This window comes from Plecotus auritus, assembly GCF_963455305.1.
Source record: "Plecotus auritus genome assembly, chromosome: 1".
In the NCBI taxonomy this organism is placed as follows: domain Eukaryota; kingdom Metazoa; phylum Chordata; class Mammalia; order Chiroptera; family Vespertilionidae; genus Plecotus; species Plecotus auritus.
In genome coordinates, this window is record NC_137770.1 from 134,880,867 (window position 1) to 134,903,288 (window position 22,422).

The following is a 22,422-nucleotide window of genomic DNA, read 5'->3' on the forward strand; positions in this document are numbered from 1 at the left end:
ATTTCCTAAACATCCGATATCTTACTAGAAAAAAATATGTAATTAAAGTTATTTTTTTAAAACCAAGTATAAAGTATAGTACTACACAAAGATCAACTCAAGATTAATCTTTGTCCTTAAATAAACAAAAATTTGTTACAAATATTGTTACATTTATTTCATTGTGATAAAGAAACATGGTGATAATTACAATAGAAAAGTTAAAAGTTACTCAGAATTTCATTATTTTAATATAACTCAGGATTATATTCTGATCTATGTTTATAGTGTAATTCACATCCTGAAGACATGTATATTTAATGCCAAAACCTCCGTATAAATAACAATTATCAGTGGAAGAGACTATGGAAATGCTCCCATTTAGCCTGTTTGTTATCAGGTGAATTTTATGTCAATAATTGTTTAAAGATTTTCTTTCAATTCTTGGTGAAAAGATGCAATGGCAACATTACAGAATTCTGAGTACTATGCCCAAGCGCCTCGTAAGTATCACATTTTGTTTCTAAAATCCAGTTTGAATTCTGTATTGACACTGCCAGGCAGCTTTAATGAAAATCATCTCCCAGGCAGCTGCAACCTCCACTTCACTTTTAGTCACAGCAGCTCTCTTGATTAGCCCCTGCAGGAGCTGCCACAAGACTGAGCCTAAATCTGCTCTCCAGCGTCACAGACGTGCGTAACACAAGGCCACTAGTTATCAAAATTCATGAACGCCACGTGATAACCTTTCTTTTTAGCTTAATCACTTTCTGTGCTCAGAATAGCCATAGATGTTCACATAATATGCATTGTCTAAGAAGTTCAAGGATAAGGCTAGTAATTTGTAATTATTATAGGCAGTGTAGAAAAGCATGGAGAGTTAAAATAACAGAAGAAACCATAGCCACATAAGGTTTTTATTCTAATCTTTTGTATTTAATCGCATGCACTTACACTTTTGGTTTCCTGAAGGTTTTTTCTGTATAACTCAACAGGTGCTAGATCTGCAGAGTTCTTTCCAATTCTTATATAAAAGGGCACAGCATGGTGGTGAGGTTTTATTTAGAATAAATTTTATCATCAAAGAGTCTAAAAGAGCAGTCCTTATGCTGGCACTATTTTATGAGCATGCAAGGTTTTATTATGATACACTTGTAAGTTGGCGCTTTCGTTCCTTTTTATTTAACTTGCTGTAAAGCCTTAGATTCTGATTAGTTATTAGTTATTCTTGACTTAAGGAAAAAATTTCCTTCATGGGTGTGTGAGCATGAATATGTGTACGTGTGTGTATGCTTTGTGTGCACTCAGACCATGAGTAGTCTTCAATGGCCCTAATGAGCGGGTGGGCAAAGGCATACCAAAAAGTGGCAAACATGCAAGGCTCTACATGGGGAGCACACATTTAAGAGACCAAAGAGAAAGGACATTATGGCTTGGAATGTGTAGGGAAGATACGTTGAAGAGGTAAGATTTGTGTATTGAAATAAAAATGAAAGTTGAAAGGCAAAGATGAGCACAAAATTCAAAGAAGCTGTGGTAGGAATTTATGTGGCATCACCACGTGCCAGTAAATAGCTCTCTCTATAAGTTAGATATAATTGGAGGTCTTAAAAAGCTCTAGGTCAATTTGAGATACAGCATAGACAATTGATTTAAGAGAAAATTCTAGATTCTGGGTTCCCTAGGGTTTGGAATGGGTACAAGTAAAATAATAATAGAAGCTGATGTTTATTAAATGACATTACTGTGCCAGGTAACGTTTTAAGAGAAAGCAGCAAGGAAAATAAATTTTAAAGTGATTTGTGTTCATGGAAAATGAGGGGAAGCTGAGTCTTAACCAAAGAGGAGAGTGGGTAAAGCCATGCTTAGGCTAGACATGTAAGAAGGAAGGGGACTGAAGGAAGGGAAAGAGTTTCAGAAGAATGGAAAAATAAAAAGAGAGAGAAGGAAGATGGGTGTGGTTCCTGGGTCCTTCCAGCAAATTTGAGGCTGGAATTCACAGCAGTGGTACACATTGCTGTGTGGGGTAACTCTCAGAATTGGAGCAGGGGAGGTAGAGTCCCCCAATCTAGATAGTCATCACAGGCAGAGTTAGTCATTATCTATAGAGTATATAAAAGTCTAATATGCACAGTGTCCTCTCGGGAGTTCAACCGGGAGACCAGGAATTCAATCGACTGCTATGACTTGTGCTGACCACCAGGGGGCGGCGCTGAACGAAGGAAGGCCCCAGACGACAGCCGGGGACAGAAGGCCCCGATTGGCTCTGATTGCTGGCCAGGTCTAGGGACCCTACCCATGCACGAATTTCATGCACCAGGCCTCTAGTATAAAATAGCATTGTTGTATACAGTAACAACGTAGGGCTCAAATAGGACAATGTGATTGGTGAGGAATGGGGTGTGCATTGGGAGAAAAAGAAGTATTTCAGGATTCAAACCATCTCAGTAGGTGAGTAGGTCACAGGAAAGGTCCCTCCTGCCATCTGACCTGATTTAAGAAGTTTTTCTCTCACTCCAGTAAGGCTGAGCTGTTTGGGAGGTATGTGGGCTCTGGAGTGTGCCGACGGAGGAGCACTCACAAACCAGGTAGATACTTAAACATGAGAGGAGCATTGCAAATCTGGGAGAAGCTCTAAGAGGGTGAGATAGATCAGCAATGTCAAACTATGCTTAGAATTATGGGCGATGAGGAAAAACACTATTTAGAGTCTAGGAATTGATAATACTTAATACATAGTTATAGCACTATTAAAAGAGGAAAGACAAGGATGAAATGTTTGAAGAGCAAATGAATTCAAGAAGTGTAAACCCCCCAATGTAAACCTTGCTATTAAAATTAAGAAAAAAACAATACTAGCGTGTCTTTCAGGAAAAACAGAGTAAAAATACAATATCAGTAGAAGAAGAGGGCTATATGTTAATATAGTAAATCTTAAAATCAGATGAGTACAAAGGGTAGGGAAACAAATATCCCAGCTTGACAGATGCTTTAGGAAAGCACTAATAAGCAAGGGCAAGGACTCTGAATAAACAAGAGGAAGGTTAAATAAAAGTTTCACAAGCAATTTATTGAGCATCTAGTAGTACTAAAACCTGTCTAGATACAGAAATATAAAATGCTAGTCAAAGTGCTTGTAGATACAGAGGTTTAAGGAACGCTAATAGAGTATGGTGTGGTGGAAGCACAGAGTGAAGTGAGGGTACAATAGGGGGACATCTAATCCTACCTGCACTTGGGGAAGGAGGTCATAGCTAATTCTGGAGGTATGGAGTTAAAATCTTCAGAGAATTTCTCCCAAGTTCAGGGATATGGCTAGTCAGCATATAATATTTATATTATACATAAAATCTCTATGTTATATTATAATGTTATGTATGGAATTTAGGTCCCCTTAAAAAATTGTCAGTGTTCCAAGGTTACCAAAAGGATTATCTACCTGAGCAGTGGTGGAACATCTACTGTCGCTTTTATCCTGAAAGGTAAACCTTTACCTTGGAGCTCTCTCACTGATTATAGTTTTTTTCCTACTACATTAACCTTAGGGCTAATGGTACTCCCTTTAATACTTCACTATGAACTTATATGACCCCTCTATTCTATGCCTATAGTACACCAGAGACTAAGCTAAAATCTCTATAGAGGAATTTGCTAAGGTATTAGTTGAGAATAAAAAGGAAACAAACTGAAAGTAGCAGTCAACTAGGACAGCTGGTTTTATTTATTTTTTATTAATTTGGGGGGATGAGTGGTTAATAAAACCACACAAGTTTCAAATGTACAACTCAATAAAACATCATCTGCGTACTGCATCATGTGCTCATCATCCAAAGTAAAGTCTATTTCCATCCCCATTTCCCCCCTTTGTCCACTCCTACCTCCTCCATCTCCTCCCTTTTTCCTCTGCCTATCACCATACTGTTGTCTGTGTCTGTGTCTCACACACACACACACACACACATACACACACACACACACACACACACACACCTTAATCCCTTCACCTCGAACCCCACTCTCCTCTGACTGCTGTCAATATGTCCTATACTAGTACATTCATACTTCTGTTTCTATTTTGCTTATTAAATTATTTTCTTCATTATATGCCACACATAAGTGAGATTAGATGGTATTTGCCTTTCTCTGACTGGCTTATTTCACTTAGCATAATACTCTTCAGATACATCCATGCTGTCACAAAAAGTAAGATTTCTTTTTTACAGCTGGGTAGTATTTTATTGTGCAAAATGTACCACAGATTTTTTTATACACTCATCTATTGATGGGCACTTGGGCTGGTTCCAGACTTAGCTATTGTAAACAATCTGCAATGAACATACGGGTGCATATATTCTTTTGAATTACTGTTTCTGGTTTCTCCTGATATATTCCCAGAAGTGGAGTCACTGGGTCAAAAGATAGTTCCATTTTTAACTCTTTGAGAAAACTCCATACTATTTTCCATAGTGCTTGTACCAGTCTGCATTCCCACCAACAGTGCACAAAGGTTCCCTTTTCTCCACGTACTGGTCAGCACTTGTTGTTTGTTGATTTGTTGGTGACAGCCATTCTGGCAGATCTGAGATGATATTTAATAGTAGTTTTGTTTGCATATCTCATGATTAGTGACATTGAACATCTTTTCATATGTCTTTTGGACATGTTAATGTCCTCTTTGAAGAAGTATCTATTCAGATCTTTTACCCATTTTTTAATTTGATTATTTGCCTTCTTCTTGGTGATTAGTTATATAAATTCTTTATATTTTTTGGAAATGAACCCCTTATTCATTGGTGAATATGTTCTTCTATTCTGTGGGTTGCCTTTTTATTTTGTTAATGGTTTCTTTTGCTGGGCAAAAGCTTTATGGTTTGATGTAGTCCCAGATATATTAACACAAATATTGCAAGAGAGATGTCTGATATTTTACTGCCTATATTTTCTTCTATGATTCTTCTGGATTTGTAACTTACATTTAAGTCTTTTATCCATTTTGAGTTTATTCTTATGTATGGTGTAAGTTGGTGTTCTAGTTTTATTTTTTGGATGTACCTGTACAATTTTTCTAATACCATCTGTTGAAGAGACTGCCTTTACTCCATTGTATATTCTCACCTACTTTGTCACTATTAATTGACCATAAAGGCATGAGTTTATTTCTGGAATCTCTGTTCTGTTCCATTGATCTATATGCCTGTTCTTATCTCAGTATCAGGCTGTTTTGATTGCAATGGCCTTGAAATATAGTTTGACATCAGGTAGTGTGATGCCTACAACTTTGTTCTTCTTTATCAAGATTGCTGAGTCTATTCAGTGTCCCTTGTGGTTCCATATAAATTTTTGGAATATTTATTCTAGATCTGTGAAATATGACATTGGTATTTTAATAGGAATTGCATTGAGTCTGTAGAGTGCATTGGGTAGTACAAACATTTTAATGATGTTAATTCTTCCGATCCATGAACATGGTATATATATTTCTACTTATTTGTATTCTATAAATTTCTAAGTATAGGTATTTTACCTCTTTGGTTAAATTTATTTCCAGGTACCTTATTTTTTTTTTTTGCTGCAATGGTACATGGGATTGTTTTCTTAATTTCTCTTTCTAAAAGTTTATTATTGGTGTATGAAAATGCCACAAATTTCTGAATATTAATTTTGTATGCTGTTACTTTACAGAATTAATTTATTAGTTCCAGTAGTTTTTTTGGTGGAGTATTTAGGGTTTTCTATGTATAGTGTCATGTCTTTTGTGAATAATGACAGTTTTACTTCCTCTTTTCCAATTCAGTTGCCCTTTATATCTTTTGTCTTATTGCTGTGGCTGGAACTTCCAGTGTAATGTTGAATATGAGTGGTGAAAGTGGGTATCCCTATCTTTTTCCTAATCTTAAGGGAAACACTTAGTTTTTTGCCATTGAGTATGGTTTTGACTGTGGGTTTGTCATATATGGCTTAAAGTATTTTATGTTGATGTATGATCCCTCTATTCCTACTTTACTGAAGGATTTTATAATAATGGGTGCTGGATTTTATTGAATGCCTTTTCTGCATCTATTAATATGATCATGCAATTTTTATCCTTGATTTTGTTTAAGTGATGTGTCACATTTTTTGATTTGCAAATATTGTACCAATCTTGCATCCCAGAAAAATCCCACTTGATCATGGTTTATGATATTTGTAATGTATTGCTGGGTCCAGTTTGCTAAATTTTTTTTTTAGAATTTTAGCATCTATGTTCATCAGGGATACTTGCCTATTATTCTCTTCCTTTGTAGTATTTTTATCTGGTTTTAGAATTAGGATAATGCCAACCTTGTAAAATGAGTTTGGAAGTCTTAAATCTATAACATTTTTATCTTTATTTAACCTGGGTTCTTTCCTTCATATAAGAACAACTATCTTTTTTTTTTTTTTTTTAACTACAAACTATGTCCAAAGAATAAAGGCCAGAGAAGTGTCTTTGTTTTCTATGTAAGTTACATGATACACAAGGGTTAACACCAGGACTCAATAAATGGATATTAAGAATAATTTTATCTGTTTCTCAAATTCCACATCAGATATATACACAGAGTAGCAAGGAGATCACCTTTCTAAAATAGTCTTTAGGCAGACAGTGGGGATCAGTATTGAAATTTGTCATGATAATTTTTAGGAAAATGGATTGAACAAGGTACCAACACCTCAGCAATAGAGATACTGAACTACTATAAAACAAATCAAAGCCAAGTTAGATTACTGCAACTGAAGAATGACAGTGAACTTGATCGCAAAAAATGAGGCAGGCAACTTTTAAAAATAAAGGATCTCTTGCCCTTTGAGACGACATTGTGGGACCTGGAGAGTTTATGCTAAGTGAAATAAATAATCCAGAGAAAGGCAAGTATCATAGGACCTCACTTATATCTATATATATAAAAGCCTAAGTGACTGTTAGGACAGAACAACTGGAATGACCAGTCACTATAACATGCACTGACCACCAGGGGGCAGACACTTAATGCAGGAGGAGAGGGTGGGGGTTGCAGCGAGGTCTGGAGGTGCATGCTATGGCCCAGGGATCCCAGGAACCACAAGCCCAGAGTTTGCTTTCCAAAAAAAAATTTTTTTTTAAACAAAAAGCGGCTCCGGGAACAAAAGCCTCCCCAGGCCCCACACAGCCCAGCTGGCACGCTGCAGAGGACCACGCACTGACCATGGTAGTGCCCCCCACCCTGCTGTCCTTTGGTTCTGCAGCTCACGGGGACTCACCAGTGACCTGCAGGAAGCACAGCCCCTCCAACTCCAAAGCTAGTTGCGCTGACAGCTGCTCCCCATCCCACTCCATGGTGGATGCCATGCTGCCATGCCAAACCACATCAGCTCCGACTTGTGGTTTCTGGCTTCCTGCCCGCCCCTTCGTGTACTACCTGCACTCAGGGGCATGGCTTCGGCCTCCCCGGCCAATAGCACCGCAGCACAGCCAGAGAGTGGCAGGACACAGCCACCAGGGCTGGCTGGGCATTGATTTGGCTGCTGACTGATGTCCATGTCCAGTTACACTGTGTGTTTACATTTGTAGGGAAGCAGGGCAGCCCATTCCTGCTGCCCGCCTTACCTTCTAGGCTAAGAAAGGCCCGCCGTTCTCCATGTTTCTCCTCCCATCTGGAATCAAAACCTCTTGGGGATGAATGATCCCAGCGATGGCCCCAACACACACTCAGTGTCACTGTCACAGACATTCCCATTCATTACAGCCCATTCCTCACCCACAGTGCCCAGCTCCACCCACTACCACTCCTCACCTGTGACCCCCTGAGGACCACGTTATGTTATCCTATCTGAAATGTGAGCAAGATCTCAAATGCCTCCTGTCAATAGCTCCCTTGCCCTACCTTTCTTCCTCTGAAAACCTTGCATTTTAAAATTTTACATTTGATTGATTTCAGAGAGGGAAATAGAGATAGAAACATCAACGATGATAGAGAATCATTGATCAGCTGCCTCCTGCACGTTCCAAACTGGGAATCAAAACCTCCCATGGTCTCTCCCCCTGGCCGAGGGGCCCTGTTCAGTGGCAAGGGAAGGAGGAGTGGGGGAGGCATGGAGGTGGGATTGGCCCTGATTGTCGGCCAGGCCTAGGGACCCCATCCATGCACAATTTTGTGCACTGGGCCTCTAGTATGGAATATAATGAACAAAATAAATTGAAAAACAAAATAGATCTAGAGACATGGAAGCATGGAACTGACTGACAAATCTCAGAGGGAAAGGGGACAGAAGGGAGACAGGAGGAGATTAACCAAAGAACTTATATGCATATAAACATAACCCATGTTCACAGACAATAATGTGGTAGACCTGGGGTGTGTGAGGATGTGGAGGGGACCAAAGTGGGGGGAAAAGAGGACATATGTAATATTTTCAACAATAAAGATCAATTTTTAAAAAAAGAATGAGACAAGAATATAATTAGATATATGTTTAAAACCATAGTAGGGAGGTAATTCTAGAATAACAGTAATGATTTCTAAAAATCTGCCCTTCGATAACACTGAAGTAAACAATAGCAAAAGTTGTCAAAATCAAAGGCTTTCAAGAATTCAAAAAGCATTATTCAATAAGAATGATGGAATCTCAACAACCAGCACAAATGATACAGAATACAAATTGTTAGAAAAAGTTCATTCAGACCTCTGGACCAAAGCTTTGCCAACCCATTTTTAAACTAGGTGAATTAGCATATATCAAGTATCAGCACTGGCAAGTAATATGTACTGCCTTTTTCCCTGACAGCAGACTTTCCCCTAATACCTAGTACAAGATTGGGCACATAATTACTTTTTTCAGAACAAATGGATGAATGCATGTGTGAATGAATAAGTGAATGATGGTCTGCTCTAATCTTGTGTGAATATTATCTGGCTGGCTTATTATTTATGGAGAAAGTCAGCAAGATGTGTCTGAAACTTAACATCTTAGGACAGTTACTAAAAACCTCCAAATCTTAGCTTCTTCATATATATATATATATATATATATATATATATATATATATATATATATTAAAGTTGTTAATAATGGTGTGGTCAGCTTTGCACATGTGCTGGGGGAGGGGGGGTGACATTGGGAAGGTCAATAGGAGAAAAAGGAGACATATGTTCTACTATTTGTAATACTTTAAACAATAAAAAAATCACAATATTATGGACAATGAGGTTTATCCAGAGCATAATTATTGCTAACTGATAATACAGTGCTGTCAAAAATGGATAAATTGATGGTATTATTGTGCGATAATATATGTTAAATGCCCAACAGTAACTGGCACAGAATAGATTTCAATAAATATTTGTTAAATGTATAAGTAAATGAATATATGAACAAATAAATGAACAAATAAACAGGTCAGATTCCATTTTGGTTAGGGTTAGCTTATGAATATCAGGTCCTCTTTCTTGTTAATTTACTGATGTATTGGCTTTTTTGCATGCATTCTCTTACTAGGAATAGAACCCATCAAGGAATGAAGGAATGCCCTCAGGTGCTTTGGGAAGTCTGTCGAGCTGAAAGTCAAGTTGGAAAAGGCAATAAAAATGATGAATAAGAAATGAGTTTGAATAAGAAAATAGGCAAGGTATTATCTGCTTTGAAAGGCAGGAGGATTTAAAACAGTGTAGTGGGAATTGAAATAGAAATTCTTAAATAAGTAAGCTTTATAAACAGAGGCAGATCACACAATATTAGCAGAATTATCATCTGATTCAAGTGTAACCAGTTGAACTTATTTAAAACTAGAGGCCTATTACATGAATTTCGTGCCCTGGGGGCGGGGAGGGGCTGTCCCTCAGCCTGGCCTGCACCCTCTACAATCTGGGACCCCTCAGGGGATGTCCGACTGCCAGTTTAGGATGTCCAACTGCTGGTTTAGGCCCCATCCCCTGCAGGAAATTTCTAGGAAACTCTTTTCATGTTTGTTTTTTTCAAAAGCGTTGCAAAATACTTGAACTTGAAGAAATGTAATCTCATTTACACTGCATAAAACATATTGAAAATATGTTTGCTGTATTTCTTACTATAAAATCTTTCCTCTGGAGTAAAGTGGATGCTATGATGATTTTTTTTTTTTTTTTTTTAGAAAAACCACAATAAGAACATATATTTCACATTTGCTTTCAGCAAAACATGTTTGGGGAAAAATTGACTCATTAAAATACATTGGATTAATTAACATGATTGTTCATATAATTCTATTGCTAAGTCAAATAGTCTGAAATTATATCCTTTAAACAAGGTAGGGAGAGATATTTTGATCTGAAAAATATTTTGTAAGTAGAAAATAATTGTAACTTGAAGTTGCTAAAGTCTATTTTTTTGAGTGTCCATACTGCACTTCTAATTTTAAATATATTTAAACTTAAAAAATATGACTAACTCACATTTTTATTTTTAAAGGCAAACTTTTACATTGAGAATGAAAATTTATGTATTTTAATTCTTATTTTAGCATAACAAATTTGGTAGAGAATTTTTTCATCTTGGCAAAAAATAAAGGGCATTTATCTTCCTTAGTATTTAATTATTTGGGGGCAGAAAGATAATAATATCTTTCAGTATGAAAGAACAGTTACCTGAGAAAACTAGAAACAAAACCCTGACCTTAGTGAAATGCAACAGATTTGTTATTATTTTTGCATGATTTTTTTTCTGTTGGAAATAGTATATGAGGTCATAACTACATCACTATAACCACTTTTAACCTTCTTTTTTACTAGATGTAAGAATATTGAATCAGTACCACTGATCTTAATGAGTGTTAAATCCCAGTAAGGGAAAGCGACTTATTTAAAAATAATAATAAAGCTGCTCTGATAAAAGACCACAAAAGGGGATATGGTCTTTTCTAACTGAAGAAAAAGTGCTTAGGAGCACACATAGAGGTGGTAACACTTAGCCCATTTTGACTGATGAGTAGTTTGGATCTGCCAGACTGGGTCAGAGATGAGGGTGGAGGAGACAGAAGACTATTCTATGGAAAGAACACAATGTAATGAAAAGACATGGAGACCTGAAGCAGCACGGATAGTTAGGACTAGGATTGAGAATTGGTGATATCTATATTTGTTGGGCACTATGATAGTATGGGAGTAGTGGTAAAATAACACATGATTAAAGATAGCTCAAATAATGGTCACCCATCATTGGGTACTAAACTGTTTTGAGTATTTTAAAAGGTTTTAAGCAGAGAAATAACTGATCACACCCCTATTTTAGAAAGTTACTGCAGTAATACTGGGAAGAGTAGAATGAAATCTTAACCTGAAGATAAGAAGCACAAAACAGTGAATTTTGAAATCAATTAAGTGTGGGTGACTAGGAGGTGGTAGCTACTTGGAAGTATCTAAATTTCTAGGTGACTGAATAGATGTATGTTATTGAATTGATGAACAAAAGAGGCAGCACCATTTCGGATAAAAATAACTTTATTGATTTCTATCATGTTAACTTGAGATACTTATAACATATGTTATCAGAGATGCCAGCATTGGATAACATGGAAGTCATTGCTTTACAGCTGATAGAGCCATAGGTATGCAGTAAGTCAGGAGGAATGTACAGAATGAAAATAGGAAGGTAACTAATACTTAAACCCATTTTTAAGAATTTATCTCAATTATTTTTATACTTCTGGAGTTTTTTAATATTCTTACTTAAATAAGCCCAATTTATAATTTAGGATTGAAATGTTCAGAATGTCAAAGTATACATGCTGTACTGTTTATTTTACAAATATGCAAGACATATGTCTGGTGACCAACCATATGGTAACTGGTATACAGATGGTCATCAATTATTCAGAAAGAAGACAATAGTTTGAAAATAAAAACAAAAATCAGGCTATTCAGGTAAAGCTAAATTGAACACTCATATGCATCTAAATAGTGTACATACATAATTTTTAAATATGAGTTTCCATTTAAAAAATCAAATAAACAAAACTGTACTTAAAATTATATTTTCCAGATTACATAATTAAATATGACACTTTCTTCTGGAAAACAAATAATAATTTTCTATTTCTAAAATACTGTGACCAATAGCTATCATCGCACCCTCATGAGAGAGGTAGTGCATATATAATTTCTATTTTATAAAACAGAAACTAAAATATTAAGAGTTAACTGATTTGTTCAAGATCAAACCTTCAATGAATAACAAATGTAGGAATCTTAACTCATAGCCTCTGAGTTTTCTAAAAAATCACTCTGGGCCCCCTTTGTATTCTTATTAGGAAACAGATTACAAGTGTTTATCCTCCTATTTAATAAAGAGATAATATGCAAATTGACCATCACTCCAACACACAAGATGGCCACCCCCATGTGGTCAAAGATGGCTGCCCCCATGTGGACACAAGATGGCTGCCACAAGATGCCCGGCAGGGGAGGGCAGTAGTGGGTGATCAGGCCAGCAGGGGAGGGCAGTTGGGAGGAACCAGGCAGGCAGGTGAGGGCAGTTAGGAGCGACCAGGCTGGCAAGGGAGGGCATTTATGGGTGACCAGGCCAGCAGAGGAGGGCAGTTAGAGGCAAACAAGCCAGCAGGGGAGGGCAGTTAGGGGTGACCAGGCCTGCAGGGGAGGGCAGTTAGAGGCAATCGGGCCAGCAGGGGAGCAGTTACACATCGATCAGGCTGGCAGGGGAGTGGTTAGGGGGTGATCAGGCTGGCAGGCAGAAGTGGTTAGGGGCAATCAGGAAGGCAGGCAGGCAAACGGTTGGGAGCCAGCAGTCCTGGATTGTGAGAGGGATGTCTGATCCAGGCCTAAACGGGCAGTCGGACATCCCTTGAAGGGTCCCAGATTGGAGGGGGTGCAAGCTGGGCTGAGGTACACACACACACACACACACACACACACACACACACCCGTGCACAAATTTCATGCACTGGGCCTCTAGTATGTAATAAAAGGCTAACGTTCAAATCGACTGAATGGTGGAATGACCAGTTGCTATGATGCCTACTGACAACCAGGGGGCAGACGCTCAACACAGGAGCTGCCCCCTGGTGGTCAGTGTGCTCCCACAGGGGAAGCACTGCTCAGCAAGAAGCCCTGAGCTGGGCTCATGGCTGGCGAGTGCAGTGGTGGTGGCGGGAGCCTCTCCCACCTTTGCAGCAGCACTAAGGATATCCAACTGCCAGCTTAGCCATTATTAATAACAGTTATTGTTATTTTAAAGTTTTGATTTCTCATCATATGCATGAATCTTGGTTGATTTGATAAAATACATATCTATATATATAAACAGGGAATATGCTAATTAACCAGGCATCATGACCGCCCAGGAGGAGGCTGCATCACAACCGCTCAGGAGGAGCTGCGTGCGCAGATGGGCGGGAGGGGACTGCATGCCGCCCCCAGCCTCAGCGGCCATGGGAAGCCTAGGGCTGGGGGTGGGCCAGAGTGGAGACACAACACATGGAGAGGCTAGGCCTGGGGGCAAGCCAGAGCAGAGACACAACACACAGGAGCGCCTGCCCCCACCACAGTGGACACAACGCGGCAGCTGACGGCATGCTCCGAGCAAGTTATATCATCTCAGTTTTCCTACTTGAAAAATGTTTATAGTGGGAAAATCTTGTCTAGTTATGTTTATTAATGTGATATCAAATTAATTGATTTATTGTATCCATATGAGATTATAGATGTTTACTAAAACTATCACAATAAATGTATATTAAACCATCATGCTATATACCTTGAACTTAAAAAAAAAGAAAGATATTTATTAAATAACTGGATCCCACTCTTTAAATTATTTCGAAAATTAAATGATATAATGTCTATAAGGCATTTGCTACAGTGCCTGGTGAAGCATAGTAACCTCCATCTTGTGTAAAAACTGCTGTTTGAAATTTTAACCCTGCTATTTTGGCTTCTGTAAACACTTGCTTGCTTAAATAATAGGAAAGATAAGACTACTCCCATTCCAGAGAGGCCATAAACTATGCCCCAGACAGAGTTGTCAGTGCTGGTGCTAGGCCAGGACTTGAGATATGGTCTCATGGCCCTGTCCCAGCACACAGGACTTTTTCTCAGAAGGTCCGGAAGTCTCGTTCCAAATTTGGAAGAAAAAGAACTGAAAAAAGTATAAATAGGGAAGACTTCCACCATGTTGGGGCCCAGAATTTGACAGATACATTCTACTCTGAGCCTGCTAGTGCTAGCATAATAATAAAAAGACTCCAAATTAATTTGGCTTATTGATTAAGGCATCTCCTGTTTTAGTTTGCTGATTTACAATATAACACTGGTATATTTAGTTTTCAATCAAAGTAATATATGTATAGTGAATAAAAATTATATCCAGAAAATTAAATAAATAGCAAGGAACATTATTTATCTCAACTCCAAAGGATGTTATCTTTCTGCAATATCATCTTTCTCCCAAGTAAGTAGAATATATAGAAAAACATACATAATTATGCTTAATTAACTGTGAACTTAGAGCTAATATAAATATTGTATTTAAACAACACATTTGGGGAAATATAAAAAGACAGCAAAACAATAACCATTTCAGATCTAATATTGTGTAAATGCACGTGCACGCACGCGCACACACACACACACACACACACACACGCATGCACACAGCACAGCTAACTTTAGCTTTGTTCATATTTAGATTCCATAAAGAATAAAAGATTTTTCAATTCCCAGTAGAACATTTCTATTTATCCTTCTGAAAATACTAGCATTTTTCCGAGCTTTCTTTTGTGGGAGACACAAGTGGGTGGTGTCCCTGATGTCTGGCCAGGTTCTGGCTCTGTGTGAGATGGTTTTCACTGCAGAATGAAGATAATTCAGATCCTTACACTATTCCTGAATACATTCTTACCTTATAGTGTTCCTTTTAAATGTGATATCTTGAGAAGTTAAAAATGGCTGGTTATTAAATAAATCTTTAAGAGTTATAAAGTTCAGAGAATCCTCACTTAGGTGATATTTGTACCTAAAGCAAGTGATAATAAAATTATGAATATACTCCTTCCAGAGGTTTTTTTCACTTACTGTTTGCCTCTCTTCTTTACCTCAGCCCTATGAGTAGCTGCTCATTGGCATCCTGAGTAACCAGTCTTCAGCAAGCATTTTGATAATTTCAGTCAATCTGCTTTCATTTCTGTGGTCTCTTCATAGAGGGCTCCACCTCATTCCGCTTCTTGAGTTACTTCCTAGTTAGTCTATATGATTATTTAAGAATTTTTTAAAGTCACCTCTTTCTATTTTTCAAAAGATATAGTTTGACTCAGTTTCATTGTTAATTAATATACATAAATTGCTGAATGAATTTCTATGTCATGATTCTGGTTTCAACTGTGATTTCATGATTTATATGGATGGAGCTATTTGCTATATTCTTCACACAGTCTTCTTCCAGGATTTAATAAATATCAAGTTTCTAAGGGCAGAAATGTTGTAAGAGCCTGATAATCAGACGCTGAATTGGTTGTATTATTAAGAGAAATAATGCTACAGTTTAATGAGAAAGATAAATAACTTAATGTAAAAATTGATGTTTGATTGTAAGGGGTTTGGAGAGAAAATACTTCACAAAAATAGTGCCTTTGCTTTATAATTTTTAACTTAAGATTTTCAATTATGCCCTATAGCTAACTTAGCCTCCCATGAATCCTGAGTAACACTACTCATGGACAGTCATAAAATAACACTTTATGTATTTTAATTAACAACAATCTTACATTTTTTATCCCCCCCAAAAAGCTTCAGAGCAACTGTAGAGATACTTATCCAGAGGCTAGCTCCCCCATAATATCCAACCAATTGCCATATCAAGTTAAAACAGCTGACGTTGAAGATACAATAATTGTGTTAACACTTTTGGTCTTAATAATAAAGACTTGGAAAATGTCATTTAGATGATTTGACTTTTATGAATATATTGTGTCCAATATTAAATATAATAAGCATTGGCCTTTTATAGAGTTAGAAAAAGGCTGTACATGGATGGCAGCAGTAATTAAGTAAGGTTTTAATATTTGAAGCCACAGACTGTATCAATCTCCAGGGCTCTCCCCTTGAGTTAAACTGGTTATATAGCAATAGGTTACTGGTGACTACAAACATCCCACAAGTGCTTTTCAGTGTGGAACTTTCCAAAACCTTGCAAAAGGAAAGTTCAGTTATAACCAAGTTGAAGAAAATGCTAAAGGGCAAAAAAGTGGTTTATATATCTGAATCAAGTAATGTGTCTAATGGAAATGCAACCAATTACATCTAACAGGAGTTTTATCATTTTGTGAAACTAACATTGACATGCTGTATATACCTAGGTATGTATATAATAAAATATACCCCTGATGGTGCCTAGCACTCTGCCTATAAGATATGAATCACTCTGAAGTTACCTTAATCTTAATACTTAACATATTGCAAGAATACTTCCCATGTACTCTCTAACATGGGCTAGACTATGAGTTTCGTGAGCAGAAAATCTTTTTTAAAAAACTAACAATGACAGCTGATCTTTACATAGCACCTGCTATGTTCCAGGCACTATCCTAGGTGCTTTGCATATGTTGATTCAAAATCCTCATGATGTTTTACTTATGATGTGGGAACTGAATTTCAAGGAATATCCTAAAGGCACACAGGTGATCCAGTGTTAGAACCCAGCTAGTACAGCCCTGACATGTGTTCTTAACCATGGAAAAATGCACTGCCTATTTCTCAGCAGTTCACTTAATGTTGAACTTGGATAAATAACAGTATTTCCTGATTATAGTTTACAGAATTTTTTTTCTGAATCTGGAGGAATAATTTTGGAGCTATGACATGAAGAAATCTCTCTTTTCCTCTATTTTATAGAAGGAGAAGGTATTAATTTCTTCTTCTCTTAAAGTTATAGATTTCCTCTATATGCTTATAAAAATCTTATTCTTAACTGGCAGTTTGTAGAATTGGTTTGATGTATATAGTCAAGATTATTATAATAGTAATGCCATAATTTGCTTTTTAATGCTTAGCATTCAGCTGTGATTACCTTCTATGTGCCTGGAAAAGAGGGTTGAAAATGCATGAGAAAGCACATTCTTTAAAGGAATTTAATGAAAAATGTATTTGTAAAACAAGAATGTCTGGTATATTAGGAACTTTGCTATTGGACCAGATAGTCACGTTTAAATTGGACAAAATGTTCTCACTGATTGTCTATATTAAATCCCAAGTCAAGTTCCTATGTGTACAGTGGCACAAAGCACATTTTCCCGTTATAGTACACAAGCTGTGATGTGCTATGCTAGCTCCCCTTTCTTCTGTTAAAGGATTTCAGTCGCACCTGATTTTATCCATTGCATCTGTATTCTCTATTAAAATATTTAACATACGTGCAGCTTTTAAAGCACAATAATTTAAAGTTTGTTTTGATAATTATTTTTAAAATCTCTACTTAGAACTTTACATATATTAGGAGAAATCTGTTTACTATTCAATAATTTTTGTTTAGTTTAGTCTGGCTTAGTTTTCCCAACAAGGACAGAATTTGAAGTTCCTAATTCCTTCTGGGGCTAGCAACAGTTATGTTAAATGATTTTCATGTTTTTTATTTATTATTATTTAATATGAGAGTTTTGAAATTATAACATTTCCAGTATGCAATGTGTTATGAAGTGAAATGTATCAATGAAATGTATTCAAAACCTTCTTCTAACATAGTTTCCTGTGAAATATGCATAACCTTTTAAAATAATAAAACAGAACTTCAATGAATAATTGTTTAGTGCCTACAATATGACAGGTATTGCTCAGGCACTTTTACCCACAACATCTTACTGTTCCATATATTCAACATTTTTATAATTCCAATTTTTCTTCAGATCAGAAAAGTACTTTGTAAGCCTTACCTGTACTCAGCAACTGTGGCATTTATATTGTCACAGGTCCTGTGACCTCCATGTGTAGGTCCAGCCAGGATACGTGTGTCCTCTTTTCCTACTGGGGGCAGAATAATATAATACCAAAGAGGACAGATTCTGAAATTGGCTAGGCTTGGTTCAAAATCTGCCCCAGCTTTGTTACTTACCAGCTAAATGATTTACTCTATATGCCTTAATTTCTGCACTTATAAAATAAGGATAAGACAATGTATTAGTCTGTTAGGGCTGCTATAAGAAAGTGCCACAGATTGGGTGCTTAAACAACAGAAATTTATCTCCTCAAAGTTCTGGGGGTTAGAAGTCTAAGATCAAGGGGCTGTCAGAGTTGGTTTCTGCTGGATGGCCCTCTCTTCCTGACTTCAGGTGGCCACCTTCTTACTGTGTCCTCACATGGCCTTCCCTCTGGCCCACATGTAGAGAAAGAACAATCTCTGGTGTCTCTTCTTATAAGGGTACCAGTCCTATGAGGAAAGCCTTACCTTTTGACCTGATTTAATCCTTATTACCTCCTTACAACTGGCAGTTTGACTGGCAGTTTGTAGAATTGGTTTGGTGTATATAGTAAAGATTGTTATAATACCATAACTTGCTTTTTTTGTTTTTGTTTTTGTTTTGTTAATCACTCAAGGATATTTTTCCATTTATTTTTAGAGAGAGTAGAAGAGAGAGGGAGAGACAGAGAGAAACATCAATGTGAGAGGGGCACATCGATGGGTTGCCTCCTGCAGGCACTCCAACCTGAGTTGGGGAACCTGCAACCAAGCTACATGCCCTTGACCGGAATCAAACCCGGGACCTTTCAGTCAGCTGGCCGATGCTGTATCCACTTGAGCCAAACTGACTGGGGCACCATAACTTCCTTTTTACTGCTTATCATTCAACTATAATTACCTTCTATATGCCTGGAAAAAAAGTGTTCAAAATGCATGAGAAAGTACATTCTTTAAAGGAATTTTATGAAAAATCTATTTATAAAACAAGAATGTCTGATATCTCCAAATACAGTCATACCAGAAGTTCGGGCTACTATATATATATTTTGGGGTCACAATTCAGTCCAGAGTAGTCTCTAATTCTTAGGGTTCACCTGAGGCTTAAGGAAGCTAACCATGTAAAATACTTGGTATGATGTAAGCAGTCAATACATTTTAGATAGCGAGTCTTTATTACAGCTGTTAGTTGTGATTGTCCAGGTAAACAATAAATCAAATTCTTATGTTACTCCAGGCTGCTCACACAATATTCCCCTGCACTTTGCAGTCAGCTTTTTTGTGCTGTTATGTTAGTCCCTCACTGTCCTATAAATAACAATGTCTTCACTTCTTCCTCTGTGTTGGGTTTTTAATTTTTTTTCTCACATTGTTCTTTTTCTATTGACAAATAACAAACCTGGGCTTACTAAGTAAGGAGACCTTATTTGAAGATTTTTGCAAGAATGGAAAAATGACCATTATAATAAGGTGAGGGGAGTTGTAGCCGTGGAACTCTCTGACCGTGAGCTCTGCAGGGCCTCAGGTGGAAAAGGGCTGTTCTTGTACAGGGAGGGGTAAACAAAATTAGAAAGATCTGGCTGTGTGTAAGTGGGATGAGTGGATGGCATGATCAGAGAGTGGGTTAGGGAATATCTTTCCTTGCAGTCAGCTGATTCTTGGGCGGGTCTCTTAAAGAGGGGTTTTATGCTATCTCAGAGTAAGGGGAAGTCCAAGTTCAAGAATCTGGAGAAAGGAAAGAAACACTAATGTTTGGTCAAGTCAAGTTAATGGATATTATTTAAGATTGGTCAATAGAACAAGTTCTGTTGCTCTTTTATGAAGCAAAGAATGAGAATTTGGAGAATCTGTGTATGGCCTTGTTTTAGGTAAATAGGAAGGTATCTGTGACTATTATTACCTAAGTCATATGGGGACAGTGATTCTTTGAAGTAAGCTGTTTCCCAGAAAACAAGAGGGTGGTAGTTTTCTTAACAGTTGTAATAATAGGCCGGTAAAATGTATATGGCCACTAGAAGAATTTTCACCTCTCTGTTCAACCCATAAGAACCTTTTTCCCTGTTAAAAGGTTCACCTCCTCCGTTAGGCCTCCCCAAAATGAAAAACAACAACAAAAGTCCAGCTATTTCAGTTTTTATAATCCAAGCTCCAGTTTACAGTATGGACAGTTAAAATTGTGACTTTCCCAATTTTTTTTTTTCTTTCACGAATTCTTAACTAGATTGTAAGCTTCTTGGTAAAACTTTTGAGTTCTTCTATGTCTTCATGCCCCTCACATGGTGGGAGCACATAATGGGTTTCAGTAGGACCTGGTAAATGACCATACTTCCTGTGTTCACTATTCTTTTCCCATCAGCATGTGGGTTCTAGAATCAGAATGCCCAGGTGTGAAAGCCCAATCCAAAACTTCCTAGAGAAGTGCTTCTGAATAAGTTAGTTAACCTGTTTGTGCTAGCTAAAATGTCCTCATCCATAAAATAGGAAAAAGTAATAATGGTATATGCATTCAAGTGTTTAGAATATTATCTGTAACATTATAAGGGCTCAATAGTTTTAGCCATTATTATTATTATTATTATTATTATTAACTAGCTCTTAGAATGTTGTAATGACTGAATTGGAAAACAGGATAATGTGGCTTTTCTGACCTCTGGATGATGCATGGGTTGGTGTCTTTGTATTGTATAATTTTTTTTTAAGGACTCTGTTGTATAAGACAAGCAGATTAGTCCTACTAACAGTGAAAAACCTGCTTTTTTTTGAATTTATGGATATTCTCATTGTCTCTTGTCTGTAATTTATCATATAATACCACAATATTATATAATACTAGAGGCCCGGTGCATGAAATTCATGCATTGGGGGGTGTATGTATCCCTCAGCCCAGCCTGCATCCTCTCCAATCTGGGAACCCCTCAAGGTATGTCCAACTGCCCATTTAGGCCTGATCCCACCGGGAATGCTGGCTCCCAACCACTCGCCTGGCTGCCTTCCAGCCTGATCACCCCCTAACCACTCCCCTGCCAGCCTGATTGATGACTAACTGCACCCCTGCCAGCCTCTTCTCACTAATTGCCCTCCCCTGCTGGCCTGGTCACCCCTAACTGCCCTTCCTTGCAGGCCTGGTTGCCCCTAATTGCCCTCCCCTGCTGGCCTGGTTGCCACCAACTGCCATCCCCTGCAGGCCTGGTCCCCCCCTGCAACTGCCCTCCCCTGCAGGCCTTGTCCCCCCCAGCTTCCCTCCCTTGCAGGCCTGGTCCCCTCTACTGCCCTCCTCTGCTAGCCCGGTCACCCCTAACTGCCCTCCCCTGCTGGCCATCTTGTGGTGGCCATCTTGTGTCCACATGGGAGGCCATCTTTGACCACATGGGGGTGGCCATCTTCTGTGTTGGAGTGATGGTCAATTTGCATATTACCCTTTTATTAGATAGGATGATAAACCCTGATATAATCATTACCATTATTACTGAGAGCAGACCACAGATCTGATCCTTTGGGTCCACAAGCTGTTTGTCCAGTCTTTAGAGATTCACCTGGCCATTTATCTACACGAGAACTGATCCCTGACCTTCTTTGCTTCTCTGTACTCCGTCACAAAAACAGTTGATGAATTTCATTTGGTTCATTTCATTTCATTGGTTTCTTAAGAAGTATCACCATGTGTAATTCATTCTGATATAGTTTGTATAGGAATATATATATGTATGTGTATACATATACATATATATATATATATATATATGTATATATTTAAAAAATAACATGGGGCAGAGAATAAATGAACAACAAAGGCTGCTCTTATACCTCATGAATTGAAAAAGTAAAAAGGATAAAGAAAAAAAAAACATAAACACAAACAAGCACACCAAAAAGACACTCAGCCAAAGATAATTCTATTCTTAAATTTTTTTTCTGTTCAGTTTTTTTAAAGATTTTTTATTGATTTTTAGAGAGAGAGGAAGGAGAGGGAGGTAAAGAGAGAGAAATATCTATGTGAGAGCAAAACATCATTAGCTGCCTCCTGCATGCCCCCCACTGGAGATTAAGCCCCCCAACTGGGGCGTGTGCCCTGACCCAGGAATCAAACCCACAACCTTTCATTGCATAGGATGATGTCCAAACAACTGAGCCACACCAACCAAGGTTCTTTTAACAATCCTTTCTCAAACATTGTTTTCCATTAAAAGCAAATCGGCATGACTTTTCTCCTAAAGGTTTATTTTGAAATAAACAGAAATGGCAAGAGAATGCAGACTTAGTACAATTTTTTATAATTTTCTGATCATTTCCAAAGAATGTCCCCAAATATTTCCACCAAAGTCTTATTATCAAGTTTGCTGTATGTAGACTGTCTATTCAAAAAGACCTAAAAATTAATATTGATACTTCACATTTAAATAGTCCCTTATCATTCCAAATGTGTTTTTGTATATGGTATTATTGATTTCTAGCATGAACCCTTTGATATCAGCAGACTAGGTTTATTATTTCCATTTACAGACTCAGAGAGGT